Source organism: Colias croceus, chromosome 24 (genome assembly GCF_905220415.1).
Source record: "Colias croceus chromosome 24, ilColCroc2.1".
Lineage (NCBI taxonomy): Eukaryota > Metazoa > Arthropoda > Insecta > Lepidoptera > Pieridae > Colias > Colias croceus.
Window position 1 is genome coordinate 3,905,175 of NC_059560.1, and position 20,617 is coordinate 3,925,791.

Here is a 20,617-nt window from a genome sequence, read left to right on the forward strand (position 1 = left end):
AACACTTGCGGAAATCAAAGCAATTTATTGGTCTATAAATCTTTCTGGCAGACATATATGTATGTTCGATTTTGTTTACATAGGTTCGAGAAGGGCTTCTTTACGAGTAATGTCTTAACCAGATAATTGATTATTATCTTTTACTCATCTCATGGCCACTTGCCAAGTGTATCTACTTGACATTGCTTACTAAATAATATTAGAGGGATAGGTATAACTAAGTAAATAATGAGAATAAAAATATAAATAACGCGGGCGTAATCTAATCATGTATGTATCTAGGCAGGCACCTAATTAGGTGGTTACATATACTGTATGTTATGTACAAAAGAAAACTGTTTATATTATCTAAAATAGTTTGGAAAATCCAAAAGTGCACGCCTCATAATCTCATCCTTTACAATAAAATTGATTATTTATAAAGGGTACACTATAAATATAAAAAAGAAATAAAATAAAACAGTTGGAAAAGTAAAGAAAGCGGTACCGTAATAATTGAGCTATTTTTCTTGTGGCCCCACCTAGATGTGAAACTACGCAGGTTTATAAGGGACTGACTACCAACTTATTTTTTTAAACCTTGGCTTATAGTATAAAGAATCGAGTTTATAATGGTGAATTTTGAGTACATTATAAATATATATATATAAAAAAAATAAAGAATACTAAATATATAGATATACTAAAATTATGGAGAACAGTCGATATTTTTTTTTGTTTATTTAATAACAATTAAACCACATCGAATCAGACCCTGAAAAATGAAAGGGTTCTATTCCTGAGCATACTCAAGCGTAAGAGAAAAAAAAAAAGACTCGATTAGTAAAGTATTTCGGTCGCTATCGTGTTAACAAGAAAATCCTCCGCACATACAGACACACGGACGTCCAAGACAGAACTTTTTTAAACTGTTTTTTAACTAGTTTAAATAACAAAAATGACATCATGTCATGAATGTTAAAAATAGTGTTTTTTCTTAATATGTGTGTGTATGTATTATCTTACAAGTGCAATGTATGATACATAAAGACATTTTAAGTTTGAAAAGTCAGATGTTTTGCGCGAAGTGACAGTAGTACCCACCTCAACGCTTCGCTTATGAGGCGTGCAATATTCTAGTTATCCTTGTAGCAATAATGGCATAAGCATCGTTTCATAAAAAGATGTCATACTGTGTTTATAGCACCTCAGCTGACGAGGCAATATAGTCACTTTATGTTATGTCGGCTCAACATTGTAGGCGGTAACTTGTTATTGCCATATGCTCTTTTGTGGAAATATTACAATGTATTTAAATATTACCTAGATACCAATTTGTGCAACATTGTTAAATTTACTTACTTAAACTTAGTTGTTGTTTTAGTCTAGTCTTATGGAAAGCGTGTTCGCGTGAGTTTTTATTGAAGCGCTGTATCGACTTTAGAGTCTATCCATATTAAGTCAAAGTATAGTAAAAGCACGGTAAATGATAATACATAGTGTAAAATTTATGCAAAATCTTTGTAGGTAATTATATGTAAATTTATCATAAAATTACTGTTGTATGAAACGAAAGTGCTGAAAGCCGAAGCTAATGATAAACTTTTAATTTATCTACCTATTAGTATTGACTTGTGAAATCTGACTATCTTGATTCTTGACTCAAAACATATAATTGTAAGTAGGGTAGGTGCCTATTCACATACGCTAACCAACTACCTACCTAATTTTTAGATTTATTTTAAATTTAACGATTGAACATGGATCGAACGTTTACATAGGTAATAAAAAAGTAATGTACAAAAAGCTGCTCGTAGTTACCAGCTTCAATAATCTAATTTGAAAAAAAAAAACACATGTCCCGTAATTTTCTACAAGAGAATGAAAGTAAAGTTTATTTATTAACTAACTACCTAGGTATTAATCAAATTATTTATTAGTCGCACAAGGGATTAAAAGTTTGTTAATTTTTAAGAGACATAATAACAAGAAATTATATTTATATTTTATTCGCTCTTCGTCATTAATCGCAGTCTGTTAATCAACTAAATTAAAAGTTTCACAAAGTTACCCTTTACCAGGTATCTACCTACCTACTGAATATACATGACGCTAGGCGGTGTTTTTGCGCAGATAGTACCTACCTACTTATTATAATATTTATAAATATGGATGTAAAATATAGTACGGTCTAAACATTTTTGAGAGGCAAGACGCGTTCACTATTTTCCTTAGAGATTCCATAGATGGAAGTAGGTACTTCCTCGTTGAGTTGTCTTGCAGTTTTATGCCAAGATAAAGTCAAACTGAGTACATCCATATGGCATAACACATATGAATATGATACCTATCTTCATATAGGTACTGGTCAAATAACATGTTCTGTGGTTGATTGCTTTGATAATGTCATTTATAAATTTCTGCAAGAAGAAAAGAAATGTATTTCTCTCTGTGCTATATCTATAATATCTTAACCGATATCCAAATCCATTATATTCAGAGTCCATCTGCAATTACTTGTACGAGATACTCTTTCGCTAGTCTAGCTTTCGTCAAAGAGTAGGTAGGTACCTAGAGTAAACATTTCTTAGCACACAACGCACGAATTTGATCCGTATTATTAATATTCACAAAATATATAATCGTATAAAAAGCTACATGTACTCGCACGGCTCAAGCTAAGCTGATCCTTCTTATCTTTCAGCGTCAACATCTCGTATGCGTAATCCGATTACATATTTGAGTGTAATGTGAGGCTTAGAACGAAGTTTGGAAAACGTCGATTGATGTGAAATAATAAGTGACCTAGTAGTTAATAGTGTTAATACCCGCGGCCCCATCATTAAAGCGGCTCGACGGAACACAGTGGGGTTTTAGTCGGTAAGAATCCGACATAACCCACGGCTCCTTCCCCGGGGGCCGTGGGTTATAAAAAAAAGTGACCTAGTAGTTAGTCTCATTAAAACTTTTACAGAGACTGTAAATAATATTTTTTCTGTAAATATACCTATAAATTCATCAGAAGGCAGAAGTTTAGTCACTATAGTTATTATATAAGTATATTATCTGTGGTCACATCTCTGCTGCAATGGATGAAGGGCTATAAAACTCAAAGATCAGTGGCCTGATTTTGGTAAAAATTGCAATGTGTAGGTAATATAACAGTTTACATGGGTAATGTGTATTTTATATAAAGTAAAATATGAAATAAAGTATGAATATAATATTTTGTGGTACCTACGTGGTTGAATATTCTTCTAAAAAAATATTGTGTTAAACCAAAAGAGCGATTTATAGAACTTTTCACTATTGTGTCTTTGTTCAAGTTTCACGTAAAATCTATACTGAATAGAATATGTTATCCACTTTGTAAGGGAAGTTTTAATGGATAAAACTTTTACTTTTCAAACCTAAGTAACCTGAAAATCTAATAAACCCTTACATTCAAAACTATTACGATTAAATGTTAGCCTATCTGAGTGTAATTTGAGTGACTTTCAGTTAATATTCATTGTAACGAGTAAATGATAAGGGGTCTGTAAGCAGCTAAGGTCACGGCAGTAAATCCACTCCCGAGTTATAGTTGTAATGGTTACCTATTCCAGGAACATTTTGATGTCTGAGTCCGATGTAAATCGAGTTTATAGCTTAAAGGAGCCTCACACTAATTTTTTACTTTAATTTTAATAACGTAGAAATAATAAAAATTTATGTAATTTGATACAAGTAGAAGTTCAGATCTCTATCAACTAGAAGGAAATCGTTGATGTAGACGTATTTATAACGTAATGCTTACTTTAATCATAAAGATCCAGTATATTAATGTGCATTTACGGACATCATATTAATATCTGAATCGTGCATTTACGGACATCATAATATTAATATCTGAATCGTGAATATTTATCAAAATAAATAAATCAATAATAAAACCCGTGTCACACAACGCGACCAAAATTTACGAACTGTTTAATTAAACCATGCACACAATATGTTAAATATTCCCAGTAAAATGGAGCGTAGTGTGTAGGCTTGCTAATGTTTTCGCTAAACTGTACAACCCACGTACAACCGCAATTTTGTCGAGATTGTTCAATTTAGATACGTATCATCTGCGTGTTTATTTAGTATTTCGTTCGCTTTTATGAGTTACTTTACGTATTCCGCTCGAGTTGCATGTTGTTTACTTGATTAACACGAATTTAGGTGTATATTATAAAGTTATTTTATGATTATTGTGGACCTACGTTAAATGAAATACTCTTGTATTTAATTTATTCATAAGTATACACGTTAAGGTTGTAGTCTGCTGTCTGTAGGACGTAGTTACCTACATACTTGGCATTTGCCACCAGGAAATGTGTCGGTTCGTTTAATATAATAATATTAAACATTTCTTAGATAAGACTTTACTGATCGGTTGGCTTGGTTGGTAGAGGCCCTGCCTTTCAAGCTAGAGGTCGTGGGTTCCACATGGTTCGATTCCCCACCACGTGCCGTGTGTGAAAAATTGTCCTGAAATATTATATTAAGTAATTTGGTCTTAATTAATTTGGTCTTAAGACCAAATTAAGAATTTACAAAACAGTAATTAGGCCTATTCTTATGTACGGTTGTGAAACTTGGACGCTGACGCTAAAGGAGGAAAATAAGCTACTCGTCGCCGAACGAAAGATTCTGCGCAAAATCCTGGGTCCCGTTAAAGAGCCAGATGGTAGCTTCAGGATCCGTAAAAACGCGGAAATTCAACACCTTGTGGCCGAGCCCAACATCATTGGCCAGACAAAGGCGCAACGCCTCCGATGGCTCGGTCACGTTTTAAGAATGGGGGATGATCGGGCCGTGAAAAAGGCATATCTGGGCATTCCAACTGGCCGACGCCCCGTGGGCCGTCCCAGATATCGATGGAGCGACGCAACAGCAGCCGATCTACGCAATCTGGAGGCCGTCAATTGGCAAGAAACTGCGCGCGATCGAGGAAAGTGGCGTGAACTCGTGTCGGAAGCCAAGACTCTGTTTGGGTCGCAGAGCTAGTTAAGTAAGTAAGTATTATATTAAGTAGGTATCTGTAGAATGATAGGATCTAAAAAAATCATACCTACTATGCGCATATCCAAATAATTTTATAAAATAGTTACAAAACAAATGAGCTCAATCCCAAGAGGATTACTGTGATTTACTGAAGAATTCCACAATTTAGCTTTTGTTCGGTTAGTAATACATATTTTCTTTTTTTTTTCTTAATTAAACAGTTAAAGAAATCCGTATAAATAGATGTAGAATGTAACAAAGAGTATTAAAGCCGATATTCTAATGACGGCGGAAATTATTAAGGTTGTTCGCTGCGTGTTTTATCTAATACTAGTTGCTCCGCGCGGTTTCAACCTCGTGGCTCCACTCCTGTTGGTCGTAGCCTTTAAGGTGGACCTTCCTCGATAAATGGGCTATCTAACACTGAAAGAATTTTTCAAGTCGAACCAGTAGTTCCCGAGATTAGCGCGTTCAAACAAACAAGCAAACTCTTCAGCTTTATAATATTAGTATAGATTAAACTTCAATATCTTATACATTATTATTTACGTTCATATAAGAGTAACATCGTCAAGCCCTAAGGTACATGTCATGTTTAAATTGAGCTCAGCTCGTAGTACCATATTTTAATATATTAAAGGGTGTACTGAATAAGTAAATATCTTTCATCCGAAGCTGAAGCAAGCAGATGCGTCATGCGACCCATCTCATACACATATTGATAGATAATATTACTCGACGTAGCTTAGCATAATATTAGATATTTTAAACCAGTTGGTTTTAGTTAGCTAATTGAGTGTATAAACTTTAAATTTTTAGACGCGTTATCGCTTGATACTTAATATTATACCTACTTATAGATAGAATGTAATGAAATACGAGGTAAACTTCATTTTTCAAACTAATTTAGGCTCATAATGGTTTACCATTAAAAATAAATTTGTCAAAATTAAAATAAGTTGATCAATTAATAATGTACCTACTTACTTATAATTAAATGAAGAGCGCTGAAATTTTTTCTTAAAATACAAAAAAAAAAAAAAAAAAATTAATTAATGAATGGGCGACCTGCTAACCAACTAACTATCAATCGATACGTCTGTATCAATTAGAGACAATCTTTCCTACCTATGTTCCTAAAAAAATTCTAAAACAAACAATTATGCCAAAAAATAAATATAGCTGTAGTCCCTTATGAATAATTTATTTAGGTCTATAACTGAATAATTAAGATAAACACTGACATTACTGACCTGTTAAATATTTATATTATTGTCTATGATTTATTTAGGACGTGGAAATGAAAATATTTGTTTGGGACTATTGTGTGTTGTTGATTTATAATCGCTGATACTGTAACGGTAATTATTACGGTTACGTATTATTTACTAGCTTACCGCCAGCGGCTTCGCCTGCGTTTTGAAAGAAAAACCCACATAGTTCCTATTCCCGTGGGATTTTCGGGATAAAACCTATCCTATGTGCTAATCCAAGTTACCCTTTATATGTGTGCTAAATTTCGCTGTAATATCGTATAATAATAATCGGTTGAGTAGTAGGTACCTATTTGCGTGAATGTGTAACAAACATCCATCCTCACAAATATTCGCATTTATAATATTAGTAGAATAGGATAGGATTATTATTAGTACCAGTATAATATTTTGATCTTTCTCATGTAGGGCAGTATGTTATCTACTAATTGAGCTCTTCTGCTGCTTTTCCATCCAGTCATAATATTATACTAGATTGAGAGAATTTAGTATAAATTCCCACTGATTTAGTTATACTTTTAATTAATATATTATTATGTACTCGTAAAAATAGGACAATTGTTGATATAGCCTACTATAGATGGTGTAAGGTGAACAAAAACTCGAAATAAAAGCGACTTTCAGAGCCATTTTTAATGAAAGGTGTTAAAATGGTTTGGGAATTAATTCGCGTCGTATAACACAAAATTCATTAGGAGTTTTTCAATTCAGTCATTAAAACAACTTCGCGCCCTTCAAATGAAATAAAAAAGTTTTACAATAGCACTTTAAGCCCAAGAGGGTGAGAAAGGGCTAGTTCACACTGTACGATTTTAAGGGTTATTATCAATCCAGGTTTTTGCGAAAGTTTTTGAGGATGGATGTTTGTTACTCTTTCACGCAAATACTACTGAACCGATTACAATGAAATTTGGTAGATAGCTAAAGGCCCAGTATAAGACATATAGGCTACTTTTTATCCCGGAAATCACACAGGAACGGAAACTATGCAGGTTTTTCTTTGAAAACGCAGGCGAAGCCGTGGACGGTAATCTAGTATTATCATACTTTACATACATACATAAGACATACATACGAAGGAAGGGGATAAGAACAATTCCATTTATTCTATGTTTTATAATTTCTTTATGCATAACGCAGGCGAATTGAATGATTGATAGCTTGAAAAGTTATGGGAAAAGCTTTTTGCATAAGTAAGCAGTTATTCATACGGTGAAGACGAACATAAAAATACGTGTGGCACTCGGGGACTGCCGCGGTAAAGCTATTGCATGGCATGCCTTCAAGCCACACCTCCACTCGTCGGAGTGGAGAGCGTGAGGTTTTTTCGTTACGGAATTTCTCGATTCGGTCCCCGCGCTCAAGGCCCGCGATAGAAGCTATGCAATAGCTTAATAATTTGAATAAAATTAAAATTATTTTTATCAAAGAGGAGGAGGTTATCAATTCTATTGTGTGTTTTTGTTCGAATTTAGTTATTTCTTTGAAATATGTGAAGTTTAAGTTACAAACATTTGTGTCCGTATGATATTGATATATGATCCTTTCACTACCGAAAATGATCAAATTTCATTATCAGGACAATAGGGAGCCTGGATGGTTGCTGATAACAATAATTGATATGTTATTCATCCGTCTTATATTACTCGACATACTTAGTTGTTACCCGCAAATTCGCCTGCGTGGTATTAAGGAATTTTCGAGGAACAAACTTTCATCCCCTAATTTATTCCTTTGGGGGTAGAATTTATCAAAATCCTTTCTTACCGGCTTCATCATAGCGGCTCTAATTTGTATGCTAAATTTCAGTCCGATTTTTCCAGTAGTTTGAGCTTTTTGTTGAATCAGTCATTCAGTCAGACATCTTTGCGTTTTATAAATATAATAGCTTTCCACCCGCAGCTTCAGCCGCTTTGTCTAAAACTTGACAAATTATTTCCTAAAAAGTTCCTCTTGCATTACTTTATCTATTAAAAAAGAAACATCAAAATCTGCTGCGTAATTTTAAAGACATACAGACGGTAGAAGGCGACTTTGTTTTACTATCTAGTGAAGATTAATACTGACTATAAAATGAGATTAAACAATTCCCTTATGCAGGTCATACCACTGAATTTTAATAAGCGGCATTTTAATAGGCGCAAAAGTTCATTAATAAGGGAGATATCCCTTATTAATGAACTTTTCCGCCATGCATAGTGATGTAGACCCTGAAGCCAATGTAAATGCAAATTGCCTTAATTTTGACTGAATATAATGAAATACTGTTGCATTGACAGCTTCATTAACAAATAATAATACCCCTAGTTAATCATAAATTACGTGTATGCCGAGCACACCTGTCAGAAGTGCAACTTCTTTGGCAATATTCACAGACCAAAATCGTCGTCTTATTCCAATAATGACGTGACGGTATTGTCATGACATGAAATTTTACTCTCAACGCACCTAAAGAAGTTTTACTTCAAAAACATTACAATATGTTGTTAAAGTTGCTCAGATACACATGCCAAATAATTATTTTGTTTTCATAACAATTATTCTGTTGTAAGTTAAACTGAACTATATTTGGCTATAACACAAATTCGGTTCTTAACCGTACAGCTGCTTTAATTTAATTTAACAGGCGGGAATTATCTCAAATGTATTAAAACGAAATATTACAGTCGTGGCATGATGCCAGAATGTTCTACATCAGCATATGTTAGGGAATAAATTAATGCATTTGGTTTAGTGACGACCACATACTTAGGCATAATATATAATGATGTATAACATATTATATTAGTAGGTATAATTTATATCGCCATTTATGTATTTTAGAGTGCTCTCCATCGCCGTGGTGGTTGTTACTTACAAATGTGTTGTTATTTTCGTAATTTAATGCATTTGAAAGATTGTATATAATATGTAAGATAGATAGGATAAAATACATTACCTATAAGTAGAACGCCAGTTGATAGAATCGTTTAAAACTCATCTGTATTATGAATATACTAATATTAGGGCACAAGACAAACTAGACACAGTGTCCAATTTTATTTCACTCAGATTGAAAGGTTTGAACAAATTTTGACCCAACAACCAGATCACGGTGAGCTTTAGGTACTAAATCTTGTTGAATTTTTATTTAAATAATTTTTAACTGGTTCAGAAATTACAGATAAATTGTTAAATCTACCTTTATTAAACCGCTTATGTTCTTTGTCGGATTTCGACTGACATTTTCCTTGAGTTAGCTAGATAGGGCTCAACGTCGTTACTTATAATGGCCCCTTCTACACATCTAGAAACTTCCATGCTAATCTTGTTTTAGTGCTCTTAATGGTATTAACGGATTTAAAAAATTAGAGATATAGAGAGATTAGAATATCATTTAATGTGAAAACAAACAAACAAACAGAAAAAAAATAAACAGATATGACTGCAAAGTAATTTTCCGACTTAGTTGAAGAGTTGTTATTTACTTTCAGCGTATTCGGACAAACTCAACACAAACATTGGTTTACTCAACTAAGCATCTTTTTCAACTGCTTTTGAAACATGGACTGTAATATTAAGAACTACTTGCAGCATGTGACTTTGCTTTTAAAAGCCACATATTATACGTTGTATACCTATATTGTACTTATTTGCGAATTTACTCTCCAAAATTACATAGACCGACAAAAAATTGACCCAACTTTAGAAACACGACCCTTGCTGTGTATCATGTAAAAGGTATCATTTATGCACCTAGGTACCGATTATCTCGTATTGTAAGATCGATCTCAAGTTGGTTCCATTGCATGATTGTAGACCATGCTACGGGATCGTTAAAGCCTTTGAATCCGTCGTGTATTTCGATGCAAATACGCAGTATAATTTAGATAGAATTTCCGATCCTTGTGAATTGTTATTTTATTCGTAGCTAGTGAATCCATTTCGGTACGGCGTATTGAATTGGTTTGTGAACTATACGTGTGGTCTATTTTTTTCGGACATAGCAATACATTACGGGTATGAACAGTGCTGTGCTTCAGGTCCTGACTTTTGAATGCTAAAAGTTTTAATTAAATATTCGACGTTGATTAATTGGAAATAATTAATGTAAACAGCAACTTTTTAACTGAGTTTGTGGTGACGTGGCAGTGGTAGTGCATTTAAACAAATTAATTTTTCGATAGACTTAATATCTATTTTATACATTATGCATTCTTTGAAGATGGTTAGAGTTACTTAAGAGTTAAGCCTACGTAAAGGTCGTCTCTAAATTTTGGTTAAGCAAAGAAAATATTTATCCATCCGGGAGTTTTTGTTAATTTCCCGTCTCCTTCAAGCGATGTTAATAAGTGGTTCTCGCCGTAACGCCTTAATTATGAACGGTTCTGCTAACTTGATAATGAAAGAGGCCAGAAGTTTGTTTGTACTAGTTAAATGATTTAATTTGACTCTTAGATTAAAGGGATTTGATAACGAACGAAAAATGGAAGTGGTGTTTTATGATGAGATTATTAAAGCCGTTTAACGTTATTGTTCGTGTGATGTCAATCAGTTTTGCTCAGTGGTGTAAAAGGTATCCAACTAACCAGCTAGGTACTACAGTAAATACAATTACAGGTATCTTGAGGCATATATGGAAAGCTCAGTCTTAAAATAAAAAGCTTTTTTTATACGTCGAATAATAAATACACATAAGTAGACATTTTCATGTATGGTTAGTTAATAAGATTTTTTTGTTTTATATATCTCTGTCTTTGTCTTTGTATGTTTTCCAATAAAGAAAATAAAATAAATAAATAAAACTAATAAAAATCTGGTCCAATAGTTTGGAGTACGATCAAGCTTTTAGTAAAATTTCACAGTAAAATTTCAGCCATTACAAGCGAAATTGAAGTGTTTTTTCATGACACATTTTATATTAAAATGGTGTATCATCCTGGATAATTGTTGAGTTCCATACTGCCACGAAATACATAACTAGCGGAACGAATGCTTTAATCTGGTGCATAATGCTTTGAATGGAGCCTTGAGTTATTACTATCATTTTAATATGCAAGCGGTTTATGAAACTCGACAAGAAATGGTTGCTAATTTTATGTTTTTACAACGCTTTTTACATACGAAAGTATTCAGTAATAATAGTTGGTCAATTCTATCCATAATATTGTACAGTTGTAGATTTATATTGAAGAATTTTGAATAATTTTTCGTATATAGAACACGCATACATTTAATACAGGCTTTCACACAGATGCAAAAGCAGTAAAATATAAGTGCGAAATTATGATCTGGGAATGATAGGGTATTCTAAATACATTTAAAAGTACGTACATTATTAACATAGTTATAAGGATATTGTTAGTAACAAATGGACCAATGATGTTACAATAAATAAACGAATTATTATTATTATACATAGACGTTGTACTTTCGAGTTGTACGCTGTAATATTGAAATTCTCATCAGTGTAAAAGTAGGACAATGAGTTTAAAATCTCATTAAAATACGACATGTGTTGTGAAACTTTTATAGATCGCAATAATTGATAAAACATTTTCCTTCATATTAAATAACTTAATTTGTTTAAAATGTAGTTTACATTTGTTATACCTACTCAAGAATTACCTTAGCTTGTATTATATTATCTGTGGCAGAGAATTCATAACAACAGAGTAATTAGGGGTCTAATTATAATCTACACGAACTATACATTCAAATTTAGGCGCGTTGTTAAATAAGGGCTGTAAATTACTACATTAAAACCCTTTGTTTCTACAACAATGTGATTACAAACATTTTGGGAATATTTATATCCCTTTTAAATCTCTTTGAGTAACAAACCATGTTAGAATTTCAAGGTTCGTTGAATTTTATACTTTGTAGAGCAATTTGGTAGCTCATATCGTGAACTAATTGATAATATTCGTTACTTATGTGTGAAAGTGGTAGATAATGTTTACTTATTGTTACAAAATATATTAAATGTCGCTTATTAAAGTAGCGATGTCTGTATTTTGCAGACATTTGTTAAGGAGCAAATGCGTTTATAAAATATTGAGTACCTATGCCAGTAATTCCTACGATTTTTTTAGTTACTCATCTTTATTTCATTGTCAATAATAATTTACTAAAATTATGGTAGTTACGAAAATATCGTGATATATTTTTAATTAAGTAAGGTATAGTCTGCGTATAAAATAGTTCTAATTCGTATTCGACTAAAAGGCAGAACAGAGGTCAAATAAACAATAACAACAATCGATTAGATCTGTTTTATTACCACTATCGGTGGGTATAACACCGCAATAAGAAATAAATCCTCTGAGGAGGTTATAACACCATTTCCCATAACTAGTTGTAACGATTTGCGCGGAGGAAATTTATGGCATAATGAAATGAAACGTATTGAGGCAAATATTTGCAGAGATTGTTGGGAAGAGTCTTGATTAAAATATTTGGAGACAATGGAATTACTATGTAAGTAGATATAATCGTTATTTTGAATTGTTGTACTTAATAAGTATGTAGTTAGTCTTTTATTTGGTGCAGATATTATAATTTTAAATTTGTATGATGTGAAACTACATGCTACTACAGTTTCTTCTACTATCTACAGGTTTTCGATAAATTCCTAATAAGATATATTGAAAACCATAGTAGGAGAGTTTTATAAATGTAGCGTCATACCTATAATAGAATAAAAAGAATAAAAATATTTCAAGTGTTCATGATACTGCGAAAGCCTACGTTATTGTCCAGGTTATCATAATCAGTCCTATAAGATGCTTAAGATATTTCTACATGGAATAAGCATTACCTACCTACATTATTTTAATTCTGAACGAAGGAGAATATAAAATTGATTCCTCTTATTACAAACATGGAAATGTTCACAAAATTAAAGCGACATATGAAAGTAATTATTATCCTTAACAATATTGTTTGAATAAGCCCAATGTTACTTCAGAACTCTGCTTGTTAAAAGCCTCAGAGTATTACGTATTTCTTCGTTTATTCCTTAAGGCTCTATTTGTAACAAGCGTGTTTGAAATACGCCGATGTTTTGCCGTTCCTTGTTTTTATAACATGTGATTTGTTTAATTAACCAACATGGAAATGTTTCGTTGTAAAATACCGTATTAATATTATATTGTACAGGATTTCATTTGTAGTTAGGATAATGTGGATAATATTTTGTTTAATATTTGAAAAAAAAAATGTAGTCGTATAATCTAGAGCTTTGTGAAGAAACAAAACAATAAGCTATAAGCGTTTTTGACTTTATTCGTCGAATATAACGTACATTTTCTGTTCCAAGCCAACATTAATGGCTATCAACGCTCAAACTGCTTACAGTGGCTAAAACGGGAAAAATCTTAACCGCACTCCGCAGAATAAAGAAAAATAGCACTAACACTTGTCGAGTACAAAATAAAAAGGGTTCCAACGAAACAAATGGAGTGAAACATGAAATTTTTAAGTTCCAGTAAAAAGTTGTGATCCGGGATTTTCGAGAAGTTTCACCGGTTTCAGAGCCCCGGGGAGTGGAAAATATGAGTTGTTGGTGTCCACGGTCCGTGATTTATCCGGGATATATATTTTATCTAATTTTAAGATGACGGGCCTGGCGTCCACTTGAGATTTATTCCGAAAGTTGTGGATATTTTTTAAAACTGTTTGTCATTTTTTGATTATAGTCCTTTTCACCTATGATGATTCCTGTGACACTTCATCGTGTTCCGAATTACGTATTTTATGTTTAAAACGCCAAAATAATTGTGGTGCATAATATTTTTATTTTATGGCGGCATTATTACCAAAAATATAAAAATGACACATCTTAAGCTTATAAATAAAAACAGTATTGTTTAGTTTAATATAATGAAAAATAAAATAAAATAACACAAAAATATAATACCTACGCAATTCGTGTACATGAAATGGATCGTTGAAAAATCATAGAGTTGGAAAATCTTATAATCGGCGCCCATCTTGTGATCGTTTGTCAATCGAGTGAATCGTCTGTACGAGTGCCTCAGCCTTGTATACAAGTTGCATTTTTATATTGATACTTTACGTGGTATTCTGTTATTGTTACTAATTGTTATTGTTGACTTTTTGTTGCTGTTGTTTGCTAAGTTTCCTTTGTTAATTGTTGGCGAAATGCCGAAAAAACTAATTTTGGTACTTTATTCAAATCGATTTCATTTCCATACAAAATATTATCGATTATCGGAAACAATTGATACGATTTCAGTTAAGACATCTCTACACGTGTCAAAAATCGATGTGTCACAGAAATCATCTTATGTGGAAAGGACTATAAAAATCACCCCTTGATGGTGCCTTTGTTTGGGAAATATTTTTGGCTCACAAATAGATATAATATAATACACAGTAATACATACTAAGTTGATATAACATTTTTCATTTGGAGTACAAATTAATAATGTTAAATTAAAAAGTTAAGAGATATTCCGTAGGTTATCGTAGAGTCAGTGTTATGTTTTTCTTTTTGGTGTTATTTTTAAATAAGAAAAAAAACCTGATTTTATAAAACATTTGGTTCCACTACTCGTTATACGGCAGATATATGAGTACAACCGCATATGGATTTCTCTTGGTTGTTCAGATTTTGCAATTTATTTTATTTTTTTGATGAACAATTTCAATTTGATTCTTGCTGATATGGAAAAACAATATATTGTGAGCAGAACAATTACGAGATATTCATTTATATAGATAACTAGCTTTCCGTCCGCGGCTTCGCCCGCGCAGTCAAAGAAAAACCCGCATAGTTCCCGTTCCCGTGGGATTTCCGGGATAAAAAGTAGCTTATGTCCTTTCTCGATTATCAAAATATCTCCACACCAAATTTCATTAAAATTGGTTCAGTAGTTTAGGCGTGATTGAGTAACAGACAGACAGACAGAGTTACTTTCGCATTTATAATATTTGTATGGATTATAAAAGGCACGTTGATAATAATTTTGTCAAGTTTTTGGTTTTTTGAATGGAGATGGAGTGTTTTGATAAATGTATTTATTTATAAAATCCTAAAAAAATACGTAGGAATAGCATTTATTTAATACAAATGGGATATGCGAAGTCACAAGTAATAAAAAGTGCGTGCGATGGCGTGTGCAGTAGTATGTGCGAAGGCATAATATGCAAATGCATGTGCGAGTCATGTCTGAAAAAATATTACTTTTGGGTCCTTATTATCTCTCTTATACAATATACCTTTTTATTATAATATAATATCTTGTAATAGAAGGAAATATTTTCATCAGTTATTTTTCTAGACCTCAAATAAATTCAATAAATATAACATTTTAAATCATAACTTTGTATATAAAATAGAATGTGATATTTCTATTTTGCTATTTTCTAGAGTAGGATTGAAATATTTTCTACTTACTGAATAATATAATAACATTCGATCCAATCATTTTTCGAAGTATGTACCTAGGTATTACGATTCAGTCTTATTTCCCAGGAAAGTAGTACCTAAATAGTACCTATACCCAATGGTTAGTAGACCCACAAATGGGTCATAGCGGGGGGACCACGGGTAATACGCCAAATATACCTGTGATATATTTGACGTAGGTATACCGTCTTTACTTCCTAGTTGAAAGTAACTTTAAATAGAGTACTTTAAAAAGTATGTTAGTATACAAAATCAGTAAATAAAGCATTATTTGAAGGTCTGCATTGTCTCAGCTAACATTCAGGCTCTTTATACAATTTTCTTCCAGCTTTGAAAACAAAGCTTATTATGTTTGTAAGCTTATTATGTATTACTTACATTTATTAACGACATGTATCATTATTAAATCAATTAAATGCATTGTTATAAATTTTCTTTGTGTTTTCAGTGACTATCGTTATAGTACGTAATAGTGCAATTGCAATGAATACCTACTTACCATATAAATATAAATCCTTATATCTTTTCCATATTTATTATTAATTATGAAAAAAAAAACTATTTTAATGTATTTAATGTAACTTTATTTCTATACAATTTTATTTAAACACTATCATGGTTTTATTAAAACAAGATAATTTACCTTCCGTTTCGAAGTTAATGTTAGTACCGTTTTATTTAAAATGCATTATTCTCAATACCGATAGATAGTCAATCGTAGTTTGGATAAATCTAAATTTAATAGTCTTTCTTTACCGATTACTGCAACATGAATAAGCAATTGCTTATGTTGCGTGCCGCTTTTCATTATACAAAAAGGGTCATGAATAAAATAAGGTATATTCTATTCAATAAATAAGAAATGTTGACGTTTTAGCTACGAGAATATACGTTAGGTACATAATCATAATAAATTATTTAAATAAAATAGCCACAAATTCATAAAACTTAATTTGTGAGAGAGAAATCACAAATCTACCGCTCCGTCTCAATATATCTAATTATGTGTTAAATTTCAGAAATGTTCATGATTTATTTTGACTAAAATATAGAAATAAAAACTTTAAACAAATACTAGACACTTTAAATAAAGCCTGGTAGAAATCACTACTTAGTGATAAGGCCGCCAAGTTAATTGTACTCTGTTTTTAGATGTAATTAATTCTATAAGGTTTCCTATTTGTACAATTAATTAAGTCTAAAATAAATAAATAAAGTTATATATAACTAGATTATTAAGTATGTACATTTACGATAATGGAAGATTCGTTATCATTTAAAAATCCATGTTTTTAAATGAAACAAATTACTCTAGTAAAATCAAATTCAGCTTTAATTTCATGTGATCAAGATAAATATGATTTATGTGTAATAATCGTTTACACAAGAAATACCTAATATATTTTTAATTCTGTCAGTATTTCTCAAGGGACAACAAGATTTTATTGCCTTTTCGATTACTTATTACACCAATTATTTGTTCGCATAACAGCTAATAAATACTTCAGTATTTTACGATCCATTTTTATAGCGTTTCTAACTGAATCTTTCTTGTAAATGAATTATGATCTCGAATTCTAAAAATGTACAATCTGTATTTTTTGGCTGAAGAATCAATACACTACGGAGCTGCTAAATCTATTCGTAGGTACCTACATATTGTATTTACAAAGAGAAAATAGTTAGTACCTATCAAACTATCCCAAGTAAGATATTTTGTTGTCTATGTAGTATGTACATGTGTTTTTATACGTTGAAATCTTATATATTTTGAATAAGTTTTGAATAAAGAATATTGCTTTATCGAACCAAGATCGAAACGAAAAAGCTAATATTTTCTGACAGCCATTTTCATTAAAGTCAGATATTAATTTTGAATTAGGAACGTAATATTATTCATGTGCCTAGTAACTGGCGCATTACAGATTATATGTATCTCAAATAAATGTGAAAAGTTATAATATTAACATTAAATATTTATAATAATTAATATTTCATCATCATCATCATCATCAGCCCATATACGTTCCCACTGCTGGGACACGGGCCTCCTATGAGGGTACAGGCCATAATCCACCACGCTGGCCAAGTGCGGGTTGGCGGATGACACATGTCGTCGAACTTTTTAATTCTTCGACATGTCGGTTTCCTCACGATGTTTTCCTTCACCGTTCGAGCAGTGGTGATGTTACAACATGCGCAGATAAATTGAAAAATCAATTTATTTCCTGCGCGCTCGCCTGGTCTCGAGCCACGGACTTATCGATTCGAAGTCCGAGGTCTCACCACTGAGCCACCACTGCTCACGTTTAATATTTAATAATTATTAATTCTGAATTCCCATGAACTACTATACAAGTATCGCGCCTCCTTTTCTTTTTTAGTCTCTAGGTAAAGCTAATTTGACAAGTGACAGCTAATGTCATAGATATAATATTTGAATTAAACGTTCTACAGTTTGTGAAGAACTCATGCTCTGAGGTGAAGAACATTCCCGAAAATGTCTGAAAATGTCTTTTAATTTAACCTTATAACACCACAAAAATGTATTTTTTAACAATGGTCGCCCTGTTTCCGCTGAATGACGGTGGACCGTGGAAGTATTATTTAATTGTTCTTGCCATTCGTTAGATCTGAAAAAGCATAGGCACCTGGATTTGAAATCCTTTGCCGTAAAGAGGTAAGAACCGTTTGTTTGTATTTCAATTTCTTATTGTAGGTACTTGCAAACACGGAAGATAAAAAAATTAAGAAGATAGAACACAAAAGTGTGAGAACAGTGTGTGATATATTTTTGTGACTAAAGTTTTTATCAAATTATCCAAGGAAAGATCATTGAATAAATAACACGAGTTATGATAATTTTATTTGGATTCATTATTTATTAAAATTTATTTAATAAAATTAATATAGGTAATGTAGGTAGGTATATCAATAATAAATAAAATTAATTATAATCGCGAATTTCGACATGCTCTTTATTGTAAGTACCTAGATATAGCATATTATATTTGGATTATCTAATATCTCTCTATAACATAGGTACCTAAATCATATTATAGGTACACAAAACATACGTTGCATAAATTACACCACTCACTATTCACAATTTATTTGTTCAACAACACAAACAACGTATACAAAACATAAGCCGCCGAACAAAAACTACGACGGAATCCGAGGAAATACCGGGAAATATCTCGTTTGCTTTAACAAGTCTGCAGCTGAGAAAAAATTAATTAAACAAAAGTTCTCTTGCACACCAAATTTAAATTAAGTTTTGCTGCAGTTGTTTACGAGACGTGATACAATTAATTACTTTCGGTTTGAACTTATAATGTATTTTGAATTTTCATACGATGTGAACAGTTTTGTGTTTGGATATTATATTGGAGCTTTGTGTATTGATACGTATCTATTTTGTACGTAGTAATTTGATATGGATTGTTTATTTTATTTATTTATTTATAATCTTTATTGCATACAAAACATAAATACAAATTCCACACACACAGACAGGACATTTGATGCAAAGGGCGGCTTTATTGCTTCAAGCAATTTCTTCCAAGCAACCAAGTTTACTTGGTATTGTAATAAGGATTTTTTGGATATCACTTATTATGATATTATACAAAGGGTATTATTATAATATATTATAAAGGGTTATACAAAGGTCATATGATAAAAAAATTCTCGTTTGATTTAAACGACAATAGCGAAGAAAATTTGAGCAATTAATTAAATAATTAATTATTAATTGTCAAGATGCTTTTGTTAATTTTGAAGTTCGTAAACTTCACTAAAATATGGCTCTATATCACAGGTAAATAATTTTTAAACAGGATGAAATGATTAGACTGATAGTTGGGGGTATAAATGAAGTCACGTGTAGCGGAATAGGGTAGTTGTAAGTATAAAATTATACAATAGGCGGGTCCATACATAGCGAGCTGCCTCGCGAAGCAATTGCTACGCGAAGCGGTTCGGTCAGTGTGGACTTTGCTCGGCCGAGGAAAGCACTTGTATCTTCTTTTCTTGCCAAAATATGCCAAATTGTTTATTTAACTAGACACTATTACACTATGGTATATGTGATTGTTTGTTATTATTATTACATTACGAGTTTTGTTGAATTTGTAACTGGACGGTGACGTTTGATATATCCTGAAACATTTATCTGAAAATTCATAAATAATTCGCAATGTTGATGTTTATTATTGCGTTTATGTGGACGGTGTACAAACGACCTTATAATACAGTCTAGGAACGTATACCAATTTGTCTTCATAAATGTTGAAATGTTTTGTTGACAGTGTGAACTTTGGATGAGGTATTGTGGATCTGCCGTGTTTCCGTAAGATAGGTACCTATATGCATACTAATATATTCGAAGTTAGCGTATATTATTTTGTGGTAATATATTGTGATATCGGTAAAAGATTACAATATATTACACATACACGCATATTTCTAAATTAACATTCACATTCACAAATTACAAACATATATTTTATTATATAGCACTATCACTATCACAACTGATAAGTCAGTAGTCACAAGATAGTGCTGCAAAAAATATCAACGAATACATCTTCATTAAACATCATTAAATAAATAAAAGTAGGACGTTCTATATACGGTATTCATAAAACATTTCGATAGCGCCTTCTAGGATATCGTCAGCGACATCTAGTAGTGTAATAAATAAAACGGTACTTATATGACGTTTAATGGCTTCGCAATAAAATTAAGTGTAGTACTAAATACTTGAGTACTGGTTTCCTTACAGTTTTACAGATCTTTAACCAGTAAGTAGGTGATCAATCTTATACTTTCTGTTACGCTGAACTTCGACGGGGATTAGATCAAACATTAAAATGCATCTTATAAGTTTAGTTTGTAAGTTGCTGAAAATTAT